At 38.1% G+C, this 20,394-nt stretch overlaps 1 protein-coding gene across 7 annotated transcripts in view; it reads left to right on the plus strand.

The window, feature by feature from the left end:
• The window catches only part of KIAA1958 (KIAA1958 ortholog), a 96,876-nt gene that overhangs the window by 9,285 nt on the left and 67,197 nt on the right, over positions 1-20,394 (plus strand). For 2 of the 7 annotated variants that reach the window (XM_087886359.1, XM_060690406.2), the window contains exon 2: positions 10,651-10,760. The exons of 4 other annotated variants lie outside the window; for them this stretch is intronic. The gene's annotated coding sequence lies outside the window, so the exon portion shown is untranslated. Of the gene's footprint in view, positions 1-10,650; positions 10,761-15,521; positions 15,625-20,394 lie in introns of those variants that run through there. One more of the 7 variants, XM_060690407.2, reaches the window with a different exon arrangement.

The following is a 20,394-nucleotide window of genomic DNA, read 5'->3' on the forward strand; positions in this document are numbered from 1 at the left end:
TACACCGACTCCTTAATAAGATTCTTAATCTGCTAGCAACTTTGTATATTGTCTTGTTTAATAATTGTATCTTGAACGGCATATTAGGTCTGGTTATATGACTGTTCATCCATATGCTGTTAAAGATAATTCAAAGAGAAATTATTTTTGAAAAATGGGAACCTTTCACAGATGAGAATACTTGGATACTGAGGGTCACACTGAATGAGAGTATTGTATGGAATACTCCTCACTGAAAGTCAGCAGCCCCATATCCTTCTGTACTTCCAGAAGGCATTAAAGAGTTGTCTGTTCCTGTAAGCATTGGCTAAAGTGAGACGAACCTGGTCAATGTAAAAGTTCATGTGGAGGGAAGTCTTGTTTTGAATTGCTAAGAACTGTTTTAATGTTATGTTTTATTGTCCCCCACCCAGGCTTATTGTATATTAGAGAAGTGACCATATAACTCCATTGAAATGAAAAAATAAATATTAAAATAAAGTAATATAAAATGTGCAATCTATTTTAGAATGGGTAGATGAGTGGGCTGAGCTGGAAGGCGAGGTTAAACGTGTCATAAGTTCGGAGTCATTGTGCAGCCACAGGACACCCAATTCTAGCTGCTTGTGAATTTCATTGACTCCAAGCTTTGACCGCTAGTTGACCAAATTCTTGTCAAGAGATTATTATCACAATTATCTTACGATAATAAACACTTCTGTGCTTTGAACTCAAAAAATGCTTCTGGTCATTTGCAGCTGGCAATATTTCATATAAAGGTACAAACATATACACTACATTTTGTCCATTCATGTATTTTAATTTTATGCTACTGGATCTAAAAACCATATCCCCTTAGTACTGCTGCTGCATGTGGCATCACAGTGTGTCATAGACATTAGGAACCTTATTATAACCTGAACTATTCTTCTGGAAAGTAAAACATAAAATGGAAATAATGAAATAATATCTATAATGTAATCTCCTAACCTTATAAGATAAAGGCATTTGAATGATGGTTCCAATATTCCCTCTTCCTTTTGAAAGAGAAATCAATCTCTTAAGAAATAAATAAAATCAAATTTTAATAAACGGAAATACATAGAATAGTTTTGTTAGACCATATGATGGTGGTGGATCTGCTATAATTAGTGAACATATTAATTTATTAAGGATGTTAAAAAATGAACGGCCCATATCATCTGCCTAAGTAACCAGTCTTTTTACATAATGTTGACAGCCAAATTAATAAAAAATTCTGAGCTGTCCAATAAACATGAAAATATAGTTTGTTAAATCACTCTTATTTTAAAATAATAAGAATATTTATGAACCTTAATCATTGATTTATTAGTGTAAGATATGATAGTTGTAATTTGATTGTAAAGAAAACCTAGTTGATTGTCCTTACCGTAAACATTTCCTTAATTACTTATCAATAAATAATGGGCAATTTCAGAGTCAGGAGTAAAACTCTTCTAATTGAAAATCAGTAAAGTGGAAAAACTCTGGATTAAGTAAAAAAAAAAGCAAATGGGGAAATCTATCAACTTCAGAAAGAATCCAAAAGCTACATTCTCGCTGGGCTTCAGTCTGGCAACCTTTTCTCTGTTTAGCAAATACATTTTTTGTTAGCTTTTTGCTGTTTATTTATAAAAATAATTTAATAAATAAATTACTGCTATGGGGCGAGATAATAATTCTTTTTAAAAGCCGATTATATCTCCATTTTCATGCTTTTACTTTGTAAATAACGTTTACTATTTGTATATACATTTGAATATGTGTGTGTGTGTGTATGTATATTGTCAAGTGTTGGGAAAATCAGGAGATTCAGGCAGTTCAAATGAGTATAAAGACGTATTGCAAGATTAAGCTCTCCACAAGAATCTGAACTACTAATAATCAAGGGAAAATAGCGGGAGATAAGAGTAGAAGGAATTCAAGGTGGACTGGACTTAGATCTTTTGTGGACATCCAGGGACTCATGACTGATGATGCCTTTGACCCTTGAGCTCAGCCTGATCATATCCTACATCTATATATGTATATATGTAGGTATGCAAGTGCATATATATCTGTGTATGTAGGTCTAGAAAGACTCATCCATAGGAAGAAAAATGACTGGTGGTACAGAAAGATAAAGGGCACAGCAGCAAAGAAATCATCCAATAGGAGGTCATGATAGCTTGTACTTTAGACTGAATAGACAGTTTAAAATACTTAAATGGAATCTGCATAGGCATTTCTCTCAATCTATTGTCTCTCTTGCAATATTCATTTTTTAACCACATTGATTGCTCCCCACAAATTTAAGGATAGTTTTGTCTTAAAAGTAATTGTCTAAAGTAATATAATGGAAGTGTTCTTATTGATTAGTCAGGATATTTTCCTCATGGTAATAATTTCTAGGAATTAATAAATTTTGAACAATAAAACCCCCTAAATTTTTATTTACTTCAATTGGATCCTTGTTACTAATAGGTATAATATTAGAGTTATTCCAAAGTGTGGTTTACCAAGAGTGTTTCCATATAACTGTACAATTTCTACAAGTTTGCTAGAGATCTTTGATAGTAACTGAAGAATCCAAAAGTGTTGCTTTCGTACAGCATCAATTTATATTCAAATTCATCTGCATATAAAGAAATAGCAACACTGACCATTCCTTAAAGACTCTCCAGAATGTCCCTGTATTTAACAATTTCTGGAAGGCCAAAAATGAGGGGGCTGATCTGATCCAAACAGGGAGGGTCTTTCACAACATGGGGGCTTCAACAGAAAAGCATTGCTTGTGATGCTCAACAGATCTGAAGTTTTCTGTATCTTCCCTATTCCCCTTTTTGAAGATAGGGATGATGACATCTGCTCTTATCTAGACTATTAGGAGTTTAGTCCTCCAGAGTTGTGGGGTCTTTGGTGCCCTTTGAACTTGGTCATTTTCTTACAGACGTTTCATTACCAAACTAGGTAACATCATCAGTGCACTGATGATGTTACCTAATTTGGTAATGAAACGTCTGTAAGAAAATGACCAAGCTCAGAGGGTACCAAGGAGCCCACAATTCAACCCTGAGCTACAAATATTCTCTTCCACCTCCAGGAATTCTCAAAGATTACTGAGAGCAGTTCAACAATAATCTATGCTAGTTGGGATGAAAGCCATCTGACTCTGACTTAACTAAGTTCTCTCTTACCTTCTCCTTGTCTATCTCAAGCTACAGTCCCCTCATTTCTTCAGTAGCATAATAATTACCAGTTAGAGCTCTATTTTCCTTCAAAGAGAGAACCAAGCAAAATAGAAGTTTGGAAAATCTGTGTTTCTACTGTCACTCATGATTGCTTCACTGCTTTCTCCTTACACCTCACCTACTCTAGCTTTCCTTTTATTTCTAATGTACCTAAAGAACAGTTTTTCATTGTTTTTGGTAGCTCACAAACTTAATTCATTCCGAGCTATAGCCTCTTTATCACAGTTCTTACAATTTCTGGCAATTACCTTTAATTCTTCTTTCATCATGTTCTCTTTCTTTTGCTTGCTGTGCATATCCCTTCTTCTCTTCAGTACTCTAGATTTCTCACATTTTTCCTTGTGGCGGGGTTGTTTGAGATTGTGCATTCAATATCTCATTGTATAGGATTTCTCCTCCTCGTCCTCCTCAAATATTTTTCTCCATTGGGTCTGATCTCTCTTTGCCTCAATCAAAATTAGCCCCAGGGTGCAGGACTAATTCTTCGGTGTTGCTCCATCCTCTTTATGTCATGGATTCAGTCATTACATGATCAGTTATTTTAAATTCTGCAACTGATTATTCTCTGTGGTGAGGTTTGATCCTAAATAACAGGCCCCCTTGTTTTGTTTTTCCCCCTACCTTCTGACAAATGAAGTTGTCAGTATCAGCACAGAAGGATTTGTTGGACCTTTGACTTTTGGCAGAGTTAGATTCCCAGCAGATGTCAAGATAATTGAAATCTCCTATTATCACTATTGCATGCCTGTTTGAAAGACTAATGTAGAAAGGCCCCATCTGTATCTTTGGCTGTCCAAGTGATCTATAATAAACGCTGACAACTGTATATCCCTTCTGTCTTTCTCCTTTTATTCTTACACACATATTTTCAACAGGATTTCCATGTTTTGATTACTGAATTTCTGTACAAATGTGTTTTTTTCTTTACATACAGTGCAAGCCCCCTCTCCCTCCTTTCTCCTGGTCTATTCCTTTTGTAAATAAATTGTAACTTTCCAGTGCTGTATGGCAGTCAATTAATAGTTTTAGTTCTATCATATTTGTCTCTTAATCCACGACAGTTTCAGTTGTCCTTCCATAATTGCTTATTGGTTAGCGGCAATATTTTTTCTATCTACTAATTATGAACTTAAAATATTTCAAGGAAGGTCTGCCACTCCCAAAAAGATTGGTATACCAACAGGGTCTCTTTCCATTTAACTCATCATAGTTAATGATGATAAAACCACATATGCGTTTTTCTATTTTGCCTTTTTTTTGGATTTAAAAAATATATATTTTGGTTTTTCATAATTTGCTCGCTTCCGGAAATATCAGCCAGTCTTTGCCACAAATGTAACATGCTACCTCTGCATTATTTTGCTTATGAATTTATTCTGACCTTTCTGTGTTTTAACAAAAAAAGAGTTTTTTCCCCCTTTGTTTTACACAGATCTTTCAAATCAAACTGAATAGTAATCCTTTTTTTATTTTTATTTATATGAAAAGTATTAACTACCTTTTTATAGAATTACTTTGAGGTAACATGGACAGCCTATCAATTTTATAAAATAAAATAAATAATATAAATATTTCAATATAGTGCTTATTAAGTATCTCAACTGCCTCTCTATTTTTTATATTTTATTTATTTTTATCTTTAGAGTAGAGAGTAATTGAAAATGAAATTGATCCAAATGTATTGTTTTTATTAATATATAAACTATATTAATGGCCCCATCGAAGCATTCTTTTAATAGTTTTACTAGGTACAAAATGACTTTCTTGGTTTGGGCCAGAAGTGGCATTCAGCAGGTTCTGACCTGGAGAACCGGTAGCGGAAATTTTTAGTAGTTCGGAGAACTGGTAAATACCACTTCTGACTGGCCCCGCCCCCATCAATTCTCTGCCTCCCAAGTCCTGGCTGATCGGGAGGAAATGGGGATTTTGCAGTATGCTTCCCCTGGAGTGGGATGGGAATGGAGATTTTATAGTATCCTTCCCCTGCTATGTCCACCAAGCCACATCCACCAAGCCATGCTACGCCCACAGAACCAGTAGTAATTTTTTTTTACTGGTTTGGAATATATTTTCCCGAAAAATAAATTGCTCCACTTAAAAACCTTTATGTACTGTTCGTCTAAAAACATTATATAAAACAGCGGCCCAGTGTTTCTCAACCTTGGCAACTTTAAGATGTCTGGGCTTCAACTCTCAGAATTCCCCAGTCAGCCATGGAGAAATGGCTGAAACAGCCTATTCTTCAGAAAGATCATCACAGATCTCACAAGATACTTTCACTCAGTTTGCAATGATTTCATGAACAATTGTTCTCTCAATGTCCATTATTTACCAATTATTTCAAAAACTGACACAAAAAGCGTGTTGAGCTTTCTCAGGGACATGGGTGGCAAAAGTTCTGGCAATAGTTATGCAAACTTTAAAACTACAGCATTTTCTTTTTATGCTGATGTTGAATAAATTCAGCTCCAGTTTGTCTGAAACTGTATCTGTTTTTCTTCAGTCTCCTGAGCCTACATTGTTCCTTTGAAATCTGTAAATATTCAATATTTGGCTGATGTTGGCGTTTCATTTTTGTTTGTGTATGTTTCTGCTTTAGGAACTCTTGTTTAATCAATAATAGCTTTTCAATTTAGTTTCTTTCTAATGAATACAGGTAGGCCTCTAGTTACGACCACAATTGAGCCCAACATTTATGTTGCTAAGTGAAACATTTGTTAAGTGAATTTGTCCCATTTTACGACTTTTCTTGCCATAGTTGTTAAGTGAATCACTGCAGTTGTTAACTTAGTCATATGGTTGTTAAGTGAATCTGTCTTCCCTATTGACTTTGTTTATCAGAAGGTCGCAGAAGGTGATCACGTGACCCTGGGACACAGCAACCGTCACAAATACAAGTCAGTTGCAAAGTGTCTGAATTTTGATCACGTGACCATGGGGATGTTGCAATGATTGTAAGTGTGAAAAATGGTCATAAGTCACTCTTTTCATTGCCCTTTTAACTTTGAACAGTCACTAAATGAACTGTTGTAAATCGAGAACTACCTGTACTCTGTCCTTCACATTCCATTATTAAGGTAGACTTGTTTAAAGTCTAGCAGCCATTTCTGTTTATATTAATACTCTTTTTAAAAAGCTATTTATCTTCTAAGTACTTCCTCTGCTCTTTTTAAGTTTCTCTAGACCTTGTAAAAGGGTCTGTATTCTCCTCAATCTTTTATTTATTTATTTATTTATTTATTTTATTCAATTTGTATACCGCCCTTCTCCTAGTGGACTCAGGGTGGTGCACAGCCAAAACTAAAACACATACCAATACAAAATTTAAAATTTTTAAAAGAATTTCATGACTTTGGCCCCAAAATTTAAAACATTCAAACTAAAGCCCATTGACAATTTAAAAAGCTAAAAAAGCTTTAAAAAAAAGGGGAGGGGGGTTCATGCCAGCCCTGCTTGATGGAAAAGAAAAGTTTTTAGGGCACGGCGAAAGACCCGGAGATCCGATATCCTTCGTATCTCCGGGAGCAAATCGTTCCAGAGGGCAGGTGCTGCCACAGAGAAGGCCCTCCCCCTGGGGGTCGCCAGCCGACATTGCCTGGCTGACGGCACCCTGAGGAGTACCTCTCTGTGGGAGTGTACTGGTCGGTGGGAGGCTTTCTTAGTGTTTCTAAATTATGCTTTGTTTTTCTTTTAGCTTTCCAGTCAAGAAAATCCTTACTTCTTGAAATCATAGTCTACCACTCTGCTATTTTTCATAAATCAGGATTCATGTGGTCGAAAGTGTCCCAATTTTGTCCTTGATTTATTTTGGGAATAAGTATACTTTCAAATTTCACCACGTCTGCCCCAAGGTAATAAGTTTTCTTCACTGTTAAATTAAAATACTATGCACCCGTACTTGAGCAGACAGACTACACCAGAGTGAAATTTCCTGCTTCTCTTAATATTTTCTATTTTTCCTATTTCATCTCTTCCAAGCCACTCCTGAATGGGGTTTTCCTGCTGATTTGTGTGCAGCACACAAGAAGCAATATGAATACTGTCCCCCCACCCCAAGAGATGGGGGGTGGGGGAATTGTCAACATAATGCAGCCATAGGAATGGGGCGGGTGTGGCTGCAAAAGTTTTTCTCCCATTATTAGACTCTTCCTTCTATCCCTCAATCTGTCATAACTTGAGCTGTATCAAGTTTTTTTTCAAAACTCAAATTGAGTGAACAAGTCGCAAGCAGTACTTTAAGGTAGGGCTCCTTTCCTTATTTTGTTTTTATAGCAACAATTGTTGATTTTCAGATTCCTCTTGTTCTGTTTGGAGGGCAGAAGCTATTTCAGCCTAGGGTAAATTGCTAACAACTGCAAAATTAAAGCACTCACAGTATGGTTCATCTGATACGCCAGTTACGCCCCTTTCTGGATCGGGACTCCTTATGCACGGTCACTCATGCCCTCGTTACTTCCCGCCTGGACTACTGTAATGCTCTCTACATGGGACTCCCCTTGAGGAGCACCCGGAGGTTCCAACTGGTCCAGAATGCAGCTGCGCAGGTGATTATGGGGGCGACATGGCACTCCCATGTAACACCTCTCCTGCATGAGCTGCACTGGCTTCCGGTGGTCTTCCGGGTGCACTTCAAGGTATTGGTTCTCACCTTTAAAGCGCTCCATGGCTTAGGGCCTGGATATCTACGAGACCACCTTCTGCCACCGATAATCTCCCACCGGCCAATCCGGTCCCACAGAGAGGGTCTCCTCAGGGTGCCGTCGGTCAAGCAATGTCGACTGGCGACCCCCAGGGGGAGAGCCTTCTCTGTGGGGGCACCCGCCCTCTGGAACGAGCTACCCCCAGGGATACAACTGATCCCAGACCTCCGTACTTTCCGCCAGGCTCTGAAGACTTTCTTGTTTCAGCGAGCCGGGCTGGCTTAAGATTTTAATTGATTAATTTTATGGGTAAGGGGTTTTAAAATTGGGAAGCCAAATTGGATTTAATTATTTTTTAAATTATTTTAATTTTCATACTGTATGTATTTTAACCCTGGCTGTTCACCGCCCTGAGTCCTTCGGGAGAAGGGCAGTATAAAAATTTAATAAATAAATAAACAAACAAATAAATAAATAAATAAATAAATAAATAAAAATGGTGGGGTGAGCAATCTAATGTTATCATGCAGATCTGATATGTTACTAGACATTCAATAGAGATCAGTAGTAATCAGAACTGAAGTGGCCAAGAGTGTTCCAGATTCAGTCTGGTCACCCTCCCTCTATATGTCCACTGCTCCTTCAAGGAGCTAAACACTTCCAGGTCTTGCATGGTAGCTAAGCATGGTCAGGAAGATGTGCGTTTGAGTTAAGGAGACATTGTGGAGATCTGCAAAATGTGGTTTGCTTGAAGCTTAGCGTATTTTGCAAACCGAAGATCAATCAAATCCAGCCTAATTGTGTTTTATTCATATAATAAATTATATAATATGTATAAACCATAACATAATGTGATGCTTCAGCTCATCAGGTTCAGTAATGGAAGTAGCAAAATCTCTGGATTGTTTCCGGTTCCAAACACTTTCTACAAACATTTAATATTGATTATATTCTAAAATACTTGGCAAAGGTGATATTGTATTGTTGCAGTTTTATGCACTGGCACATTTTGTACAGTGTAGCATGGACTGACTTGGTTCTGAATTGGACATTGAATGGAATTGGGTTCACCAAATGCCTTCCAATCTCCAGGCAGCATTCATGCATGCTAGATCTACAGCTTGTCCTGAATCAAATTGGATAACAAACATCCTGTTTGCCAAGAGTTAACTCTATAGTTTTTAGGAAATGAAGTTGGTGGAAATCATATTTGTTCATGTATCCATACCAATTCAGAAAAAATGTGGCTTCTGAACACTTGGTACCTTCTTCAAACCAGAAAAATAATTTGTTGTATCTTGTGCATGAAACATGTGCATGTTTCTAATTTTAAGCTGATTAAAAGATGCCCATGAGTCATGTTGCATTTCCTTCCTGTCAAAAATCTGTAAGCAATTTCCAACTCATCCAAATATTTTGCAGCCGAGTATCTTATTAAGTAAGCAATTGAAGCATCCTAATATGCTAATCTGCTGAAAATTAAGATTGGTCACCTTCTGGATATAATCAGAAAGAACTGTCTGGCATAGAAGTATATGAAAATGAGATTCCACTGGCATGAAAAATACTCCATTATGCCAAACGTGAGGTTTTTGAATTATTTACCGGTATGTATGGAAGAAGTACAGTGTTACTGTGCACAGAAATAGATAATTTATAGACAAGGTTGTTATTAAACATAACCTTAATTTACACGAAATGTGTTACTCTTTAATTGGTCCTTTTAAGCAAGCTGCACCTGCTTTAATAAGTACATCATGTTGTTTGCAAGTATTGTACGTAGGTTTTTTTTTTTAGAGTGCATAAAATCTGTTTTCTTTGGTTTCTGATTAAAACAAAAAGAAACTTTATATAATAATATAAAGAGTGTGTTATAGCTTCTGTGTGATTATCCTTTATTAAGCAAATTGCTTGTTTAAGAAGTCAGTAATAGTTGGTATTGTTCTCTGATTGGTATGTAATGCCTAGAGCTGTGATGGCGAACCTATAGCACACGTGCCAGAAGTGGCACACAGAGCCGTCGCCCGTTGCTCTTCCGGGTTCCGGCGTGCCGGCCAGCTGTCTTCCCAGCTGGCTGTGTTTGCCTGTCTACTTCCATTAACTGAAAAGTCGGACTTCGTATAGACCGGTGGAAAAAAACCCTAGGGCAGTGTTGGGGAATCTTTTAAGCCCCGAGTGCCGAAACAGGAGCCTGTGCATGCACATGCTGGAGACCGGAAGGGCAGCCACCCAGTGCACATGTGCACCGGGCGGCTACTCTTCCAGTTTCCGGCATGCACATGCATACCGGCCAGCTGGTCTTCGCGTGTGCATGTGTGCCAGAAACCAGAAGACCAGACTTTTCAGTTAATGGAAGTAGACAGGCAAATAGGGTTATTAAAACCATTTTGAAAACCGTGTCCTTTTTTTTTAATGACAGAACCCTTCCATTCCCAACCATTCTTAACCCACTAAATCCATTAAGATTTGCTTACCAGTCGCTCTGACAGCATGTAGGCACACTAATTGGGTTAAAAGTTACTATTTGGAAAATGTGGAGAGTCCTTGCTCAGAAAGTGCCTAATTTGGGGGCTAGGAGAATAATGGTGAGCTTCTCTAGTGCTACCAGAATAAACTGAGTGAGATAGAAGAGAGAAGAAAATTAGATAGAAGAAAAAGAGACAGTTTTATCTAGTGGTCAAGGCAGACTAGAGAATGGGAGACCATGAGTTCAAGTCCTATCTTAGCCATGAAAGCCAGCTGTGTAACCATGGGCCAGTGACTCTCTCTCTCTCTCTCAGCCCAACCCACCTCACAGGATTGTTGCTGTGAGGAAAATAGAAGGAAAAAGATATGTTCATCACCGTGACTTATTTGTGAAAAGGTTGACTCAGCCTTCCATCCTTTCGAGGTAGGTAAAATGAGGACCCAGATTGTGGGGGCAATAAGCTAACTTTGTATAAAAAGAACACCGCTTGGGGGGGGCAAAGACCTACTAAGCAGGTATATACAAAAGTATAAAGGCTATTGCTTAACGCATTGTAAGCCGCCCTGAGTCTCTGGAAAAGGGCGGCATATAAATCGAACCAATAAATAAATAAAATAATAAAGGCAGGATAAAAATAAAGCAGAAAAAGACATAGCAAACTTTTGGCTTTCATTTTTTTGTCATTCGGGTTCCTGCAGCCTTGAACTTCCTTTGATAGGTAGAAAGGAAACAAAGGCAAAAGATTAGACAGCTATTTGTCCTAGATGCAATGGAGTCTCCTGTCATGGGCAGAGGGTTGGATTAGATTAGAAGACCTCCAAAGTCCCTTCCAGCCCTGTGATTCTAAAATTTTGTATCTCTAACTAGCCGGCAGCCACTCACTGAAAATGTTTACTTGAGTTACTAACTCATTTTGGATTGAGGAATTTGGTGAAAACTTTCTCCATTCTCTGTAATTTTTATTGTACAATGATAGTTTCTGTTTGCTGGAGTTTAGAATTGGCTTTTAAATACAGTTTTGACTATGGCATTCTTGAATTTCTTGCTAACAGTTTGAAGTGATATAGGGTTACAATTTCTAGCCAGCATGGCTATTGCCAATAACATCAATCTGGGAAGACTTGTGTGTGTGTGTGTGTGTGTGTGTGTGTGTGTGTGTGTGTGTGTGTGCGCACACGCGTGTAGTGTGTTTCTTTCTGTTATTTTATATTCTTCCTTATTGCTAAAATGAGAGATTCAGAAATTTTAATGTTCCCGTAATTTGGGGCAAAATATCTCCTTTGGAACTGAAACTTAACATGTGAGCATCTGAGTTTTTAGATTGCTCGTATTTGTTTCCACATTTCTCCTACAGGCAGGCCTTGATTTTTGTCCATTCATTTAACAACGGTTCATAGTTACGATGGTGGTGAAAGATCTTGCAGTCAAATGATCACAATTTGTGACTTTTCCAGCTGGCTTTCAACATGGAAAGTCAATGGGGAAAGTCAGATTTGCTTAAGACCCACGCGATTCACTTAATGACTGTGGGAAAAATGGTCATAAAATTGGATCTGGTCACATGACGACTCACTTCACAATTGACTTGCTTAGCAACTGAAATTCCGATCCAAATTGTGGTTGTAAATGAAAGACCCTCAGGACATATTTTGGGCTTTTAGCATACCTAATTAGAAGACTTCAACTTGATCTTTTTGTCAATTTATACTCTAAAGTAAATACAGGTAGTCCTCAACTTATGACCACAATTGACCCCAAAATTTATGTTGCTAAGCGAGACATTTATTAATTGAGTTTTGCCCCATTTTACTGCTTTTCTTGTCACATTTGTTAAGTGAATCACTGCCGTTGTTAAATTAGTAACACGGTTGTTAAGTGAATCTGGTTTCCCCATTGACTTTGCTTGTCAGAAGGTTGCAAAAGGGGTATCACGTTACCCTGGGGCACTGCCACCGTCATAAACGTGAATCAGTTGCCAAGCACCCGAATGTAAATCACACGACCACGAGAATGCTGCGATCGTCATAAGTGTGAAAAATGGTCATAAGTCACTTTTTTCAGTAATGTAACTTCGAATGGTCACTAAATGAACTGTTGTAAGTCGAGGGCTACCTGTACATGGGACCCTCTTTTGGAAGAGGGCTACTAAATGGAAAACATGGAAATTGAAATCTAATTCTGTAGCATCTTCTGTTCTAAAAAGACTCCTTGTTGTGACCCAGGCCCACATAGTTGATATTAAATGCAAACAGTTCCAAAAAACAAACAGAATTAACTCATTCTCAGCATATTCTAAATGAAATAAAAACAAAGTCCTTAAAACACCAGTCTTTAGTTTATCTCTGACTTTGGGATAATTAGGCAAACTGCCAACGGCTTTCTTGGCAACAATTCAGGAACAGAAGGAATAACTACAGCCAAACAAGAAGCAATTCTTTCAACAGTTATTTTCTGGCAAAGAGGCCAAGAGCTGTTGCTGGTCTTTTAAGCCTTATGGAAGGGGCCAATCATCTCTTGGCCCTACTCCTGAGTCGTCCTCTCTGCTTTAGCTGCTCCTGCCTTCTGGCAGCTCTTCTCATACGTGCACCAGGAACAGGCTCCTCCTGTTCCTCTGCCTTTCTTCTGTCAGCCTCTGGAGGCTCTGAAGTCCACACATCACTCCCCGATGGCCCTGGCCCATCTCTGCCTCTGAGCCCTCATCCGGGCCTTCCCCAGCCTCCAGGACTGGCCCATGCTCTTCCTCAGCCTCATCACTGTCTGACTCTGCTGCCAGCTCCGCAGGCTGCTGGCGGACCACAGCACTCCTATATGTGCGTATCTGTTGGCATTCCTGGAAGCATTTTCTTCTTCCTTTTCAGAGCACTTAATTTGGGAAATGATGCTGCTGGGGAGACCCTTCTTATGTACAATGACTTTACTTCACCAGAAAAAAGTGAGAATCACCCCTAATAATTATGATGATACACAGTTTGGCCTTTAGTTTGGGAAAAAAAGAGATGATTGGTAGAAGGGAATAAAAGGCATGTATGTATTTTATGTATCACGGAAGAAACATACATAAAAAAGCTTTTATTACCTCTGTTTTAATACTGGAATTGAGATCATATAACGAAGGTAAATGTTCGAAGATAGATAGAAAAATGCATTATGCATAATTCAGCTATGGAATTCCCTGCCAGAAGATATAATAGCTTCTAATTTACAAGGCTTTAAAAGGAAATTAGCTGAACTTTGGAAATATATACTATTCCCCAGAATTTAAAACAGCGTGTCTTTGAATACTAATTGCTGGAAACAACCGCAGACGAGTTACTGCCATTATGTCTTATTTGTGAGACTCCGTTTGGTTTCTGTTGGAAATAATCTCAGGGAAGAAAGGAGTTGTAATCCAACACATCTCAGCAAGCCTCTTCTTATGTCCATATAATGTAAGATTTAAATGCTAGTGTAACAGGCTTTATGCTTGGATAATTGAACTTACATTTTCAAACTGCTCTGAATGATCATTAACACAATGCTCAACTCGTTCCAGAAATAGGATGAGTGTTACCTTGTCGTGTGGCATTTTATTCAAGTGTGGCTCTACTCTGTCCTTGATTATGCATTCAAGCCGTGAAAATGTACAGTAAATTCTGAAAGCAGTTGCAACAATATCATTTCCTCCACACTCATAATTGCACTGCGCAGAGTTTCATATGGTGTCAAAGCAGCATAAATCCCGCTATGATATATATTAATAGAGAAATAGGCTTTGGATAGGATTTTCAGGAGATTTGAAAAGATAAACACTGGGCTAATTTCCATATACAGTCGTCTGATCCAACCCCCTGGTTTACTGGAAGATATTTGAATAGATGGCATATTCTGTTGCTTTTACATTGTCCAGGCATTTAGGGGAAAGGAAACTAAAAAGGCTCTTCCAGATAAACAGCCATCACATTTAATTGCATTACTCCTGAGAAATTTAATTCACTCTTCAGTTATGTTTAGGTAAATCAATTCCATGCAGCTCGAGATACAGTGTTACATGTGCTTTAAGCCTCAAGTAAACAGCTATAGAAATGGCTATTTTCATAGATTGGTTATCTATTATTTATTGTATTGTTGTATCTATGGTATCCTGTAACACTATGATCTGCATGCAACCAGATATTCTCTATCTTGATGTCAGAAGCAGAAAAGATGTAACAGGGAGTCCTCTCAATCTCAATTGTGAGCAGCCGACCTAACCAGTGTGGTTGTTAAGTGAAATGTCACATGACTGTGCTGGACTTACAAAATGATTCTGCTTCAGTCATTAAGCAAATACCTGTTGGTCGTTAAGTGCAACATTATATGACCATGGCTTTCCAATTGATGTTGCTTGTTGGAAGCCAGTTGTGACGGTGATCATATGACTGTGGGATTCTGTGGCCATTATAAATGCACACCGGTTTTGAAGCACCCAAATCATGATTTGGTGACCGAGGGAGATGCTGCGATAGCCACAAGTTCTAGGACTGGTCATAAGCCTACTTTTTCAGCACTGTTGCAGCTCTGAATGGTTGCTGAGCAAGGCAATGGGTAAGTGAGGGCTACCTGTTTTCTAAATTGTATACCAGGCCTGTACAACTTGTTGAGGAGAAAAGGCCATATTGATAAATTAATTTTTTATGTGGGCTGCAATTATGAGAAGTGCCAATCCACTTGTTCTGTGGATACTGGAGTGGTGGAAGTAGTGACAATTCTGTCTCTAAATTTACTACTTTTTTTAAAATGGTGGGCCATACAAAGCTGCTTGGAAGTCCATGTGTTGTGCAGATCTGTGCTACACAAAGGCAGAATTTAAGCTCCTATTGCTTTATTCTATTTCTTAAACCTGAATGGATCATTCTGGATACAATTGAACTTCTCAGTCAATCCATCAAAATTTATTAAGTGCTGGCTGGGGAATTCTAGGAGTTGAAGTCCAGACGTCTAAAGTTGCTACGGTTGGAGATCCCTGGTCTAATATCAAACAAAAGAAAAAGGGCAGTAATTCAATAATTATAAAAAGGAATCTAAAAAAAATGAGAAAATTCTAAATCATTTAATGACTAACACTAATATCAGAGGAGCAATTAAAGCTTCTAATAGTTTTAATTTTTAATTTAAAAAAATCTTTGTAACCTTCTTACAGGTTTCTGAGAAGGAATTATCCAGAAGAACTATAATAGCTTCCTGGTCACAATTACAATTAAGAGTGATTAACAACTGAAAGTATCATGTTTGATTGCCATTGGGTGTACAGTGGACATTAATACTATAGGTGAGACACCATCTCCCAGTCTGAAAAAAAATTAAATAGTACATTTTAATTGGGGGAAAATAGTAAAATTAGCTTTTTTGCCAAAGGCAGAAAAATAAACAGCATTTGGGGAAGTCTATATATGCTTAGAATTTAGTTCCCCTAGATTTGTGGCTCTCTGCGGCTCGTGTGCCCGCAGAGAGGGCTCTGTGTGCTAGTTGTGGCATGCATGCCATAGGTTCGCCATCACGGCACCAGACTAAAGAAAATCCATTCAACCCTTTTTTGATGGAAACACTTGTTACTAAGCTATTCCCAAGAACAAAACAATGTGGGGGTTTTTTGACACAGTTAGTATAATCATATGTGTTGCCAGAAACATTGCTAAGGAGAGCAATGTTGGTGGCTGATAGGGACAGATGTTTCAGAAGCAGAGCTATTGAATCGGCAGCCTTAATTTTCTTGTAGCCTGTTTAAAAGGAGGAAATATTCATATTATACACTCATCTTATTGTTACACTCGAGGTAGGATCTGTAGATAACTGTATAATTATTGGAAACTTGCAAAACCCGTTTTACTGAAAGAAAACTGGAATGAGAGAAGTGAATGCAATGAATTAAGTTTCTTTGAAAGCAGTGCCAATCTCAGATTTTTTTCAATTATTTAATTTAGCCAGGCCTATAAAAAACTGTTATTTTGGTCAACCTTTTTGTATTCCCTTAATACACGATACACAACCATACTACATACAGTTGCAGATGCAATCTGTGTGGCTAAATTACCATTCTGTTCAGATTCTACAAGAGGACAGGTTCCCAAGATTTTTCTACCATATACTATTACCAGTGAGTGATGGCCTTTCTTGCCAGTATGTTCCCTGCCCTTTTTTTTTTACTTTTTGTTCCGTTTCATAGAAGTTAAAAGCATGTACTTGAACTTAATTTTGACCCCAACCACTGAAGTACAGAGACATCACCTTGCTGACTCTGAATAGTCAAAGTTATAGTTTTCCCAGGAGTAATGTATGGGCTGTGAGAGAGTGGCACGGTGGCCCAGAGGTGAAGACACTGGCTTCCCACTTGGAAGGTTGAAAGTTCAAATCTAGACAGGGGCAGATGTTTCTCTATCAGGGCATAAACAGAAAATATCTGCTGTGAACTCCATGTAGGCATCAGGAAAGGCCAATAAACGCTCAGTTCCATTCAGTTGCCCCAACTCCATCCCAAATAAAGGAATTAAAGGGTCGTAAAAAGAAAAAAAACCATATAGCAGTGAGAGTTGAACTGTAAGGAACGCTGAGCACCAAAGAAATGATGCCTTCAAATTGTGATGTTGGAGAAGACACTTGACAGTCTCTTGGATGGCGAGGAGATCAAATCAGTCAGTCCTAAAGGAAATCAACCTTGATTGTTCTTTGGAAGGAGAGATACTGAACTTGAAGCTCAAATACTTTGGCCGCCAAATGAGAAGAGAGGACTCTTTGGAAAAACCCTTGATGTTGGAAAAGGTAGAAAGCAAAAGGAGAATGGGATGGCAATGAATGAGATGGTTTGATAGTGTCATCGCAGTGGTGAAAAGCTGCCAGTTTCTACGAACTGGTATTTTTGACAATCAGCTGTGCCGCGCAATTTAAAATCGCTAGAAAGCAGGAAATCCTGCTTTCTAATGAATCTAAATCACACCACAGCTGTTTCCCCACCCCTCGCTGTTCTACTTACCTTCCCAAGCCTCCTTTTTCTGTGCGAAGAATATGTTTGGTGCATACTGGGCATGCACGTGCACACAGCATGTGTTTGGCGTGCACTGCACATGCGCAGCCAGCAAACAAGTGGCAAACTGGTTCAGATTTCAGCACTGTGTCATCGACACAATGAACATGAATTAGGGCAAACTCTGTGAGATGGTATAGGACAGGGAGGCCTGGCAATCTGTGGTCTATGGGGTCACAAAGTCAGACACAATTTAGTGACTGAACAACAATTGAAGTATGGTCTGTGGCTTGTCATGTTAAGGTCAACTATGTCCCTTAGCCTGAAAAATTTATATACTCCAGTCTTGATATGCTAAGACAGAGTTCCCCAACCTTTCCAGGTTGGTGGTCCAGAATGGGGGGGAAAGGGGGAAAGAGGGGATGGTTTTGTGGGTGGAGCAGGTGTGTGTCTGTGCGCATGTGTGCATGCGTGAATGAGGTCGAGAGCTTGCGATACTCCACACAAGTGGGGCTGCGAGCTCCTGCAACACTCATGCGAGTGTGGCCCTGAGCGCCTGCGACACTCATGGGAGTGGGGATGGACATGCGTGCACCAGCCAGCCACTCACGCAGTCCCGTTTTGAATAGGCAAATAGGCTACGGACCAATAGTTTGCCGTAGCCCATAGGTTGGGGACCTCTGTGCTAAAAGATATGAACAAAAAAAATGTAACTCAAGACTGTGCAGATATTCTTGGGGCTTCATCAGTATGAATTGACTGTTTTGCTGCTTCTAGATTGCAAAGAATCAGATTTCTGATCTGATTCATTGCTATCATTAAAAGCTTTAGTGACCTCTGTTGTCTTTTATCAGGTTTACCTAATATATTAGTAGCTGATTCATTTGGATGGAGTCACCTGGTTGAAATTACGGACACTCTGATAACATTTCATTTAGATTATTATAATCACATGTTTGCAGTACTGCTCTAATATCAGTTTGCTATTGATTCAAACTATGGCCAACAGATTACAAATGTTGGTTCCCTGTGTGTAATTGAGTCCACTTTAAAATGTTGGTTTTTAATCTTAAAAGTCCTAAATTGCTTAGTACTAGTTTGTCTGAAAGCTGTCTATATTTCTATATTTTATTTATTGTGTTTATTGCCTGATACGATAAAAAAAGTTTCCTGGAAGTTTTAGTATAAAAATAATAAAATACATAAAAACCAATAAACAAAGACCCAGAGTATAATAGTGCCAATTCATATCTATCTATCTGAACATTATGGGCATTTTTCCAGAGGCCCCACCTCATGATTATTATTCAATGAAATTACATGGGGGGCTGTACTCATGGAACAGCCTACTCACTCAGCAAGATGCCTCAAATGTGATCCCTGGGCAGCAGGAAACGTTCACCCACACTTTTTAAATAAATTAAATAATTCACTTGAGATCTCTCAGTTTTCAAGTTATTCTGCGGTTGCTGTGAGTTTTTATTTTTGTTGCATTAATCTTGTTTTTGATTCCGCACAGCCTTTTGTATTAAATTGGTTTTCTGTTTACTTATTGTAATCTTTCCCCAAAGCTTCATCTTACATGGTGCTATACAAATGTCATAAATATTTAAAATAAATAACGTTTGGACAATCTTTTCTTCCTTTTCCTTTTGTAAATATTTTTTCTTCAAATTAAAAATGCTAGTGATAAGAATGGTAACTTTTAAGAATTAGTAATTGTGCTTTGAACTTTGAGCGTAAACCTTCCCACAGGGAGTAGATTAGCACTGAGAATCTTTTGAGCTAAAGAAAGGAATAAAAACCTGTTAAATAAATAAATACTGCATGGGTTAATACCATTATCCCAAGGCATTTTTTAACTGTTACTGAATAAACCATTGGAATGGTTCATATAATACACTGTCATAAATCATGGCTTACAAATTACATTGGCTATGTTTGTACAATGTCCTAAACTAAAAATAAACTGCATTGTGATTAATATGATATATGATCTTAGCAGTAGCTGTGTTTGCACAATACACTTAGTTAAATGCCATCACGTAGAACTTGTCTCCTGATGACTGCATGGGTAAATGCTTGACAGCTTGACATATCCTAAGCAACAACCCTACCTCTTCTTTGAATTCATCATCCATCTCATCCATTGTCGCCCTTTAATTTTCTTTCCTTAGCTTTGCCAAACATCGTTTTTCTTTTCCAGTCTCTCAACTTTTCATATCACGTGCCCAAAGGATTGTGCTTGACTGATCATCACTTCAAGGAAACAGTCAATTCCTTTAATCCGGGGCTGATTAATTGGGTTCTTGAAGTCCATGACCTTTTAGTGACCGTCTCCAAATCTGTAATTTGAAGGAGCCTATCTTGTTCGCTTTGTTCTTTTTAAATGTCTGGGTTTTAGAGCCATACATTAATACGTCATTACTTTCAATATTGTCCTTTTTAAAATGAACTTGCTTAAGTGTGTCATAGATTCATTCCCTAGGATTAATCTTTTTGCTCATGTAGTATTATTTTCCTGTTTAGCTATTCTTAAACTCAAAGGGGGAAGCCACCCTCAGTTTTTCACTTTTAGGCGTAAATTTCCTATGCATATTACTTAATTCTGTCTTTGCTTTTAATCTGACATGTGTTTTCTTTCTATGTCGCCCAATAACCAACCTGTAGCACCATATTTATGCAAAGCATTCCATAATTCAAATGTATTTACTTTGTCATGTACTATGCAACAACTTTTTTTTATCATATTCATATACTTCTTAATGATCTAAAATGGGAGGAGGGGGGAAATGGTCTACACACCCAACATAAAATCACAACATCCCCAAATCGGCTTGTTGTTATTACTACCTTAATATGTTTGCAACTATCTTTTCCCCCCATATGCACTGCAGAATGTCTTTTGGTTTTTAAATTAGTGTAAACGTAGGTAAACAAAAATGACAGATTTCTTCCAAAAATAATATCAAAATAAAGAACAATATACGAATTAAAATAGTGTGAATAGACCTATAGGCACTTTATTAAAATTGAAGGGGTTGGAGTTTACTGTAGGCAAGCGATGGCCTAAGAGAATTC

Source organism: Pantherophis guttatus, chromosome 2 (genome assembly GCF_059756535.1).
Source record: "Pantherophis guttatus breed Tessera chromosome 2, ASM5975653v1, whole genome shotgun sequence".
NCBI classification, from domain to species: Eukaryota; Metazoa; Chordata; class Lepidosauria; order Squamata; family Colubridae; genus Pantherophis; species Pantherophis guttatus.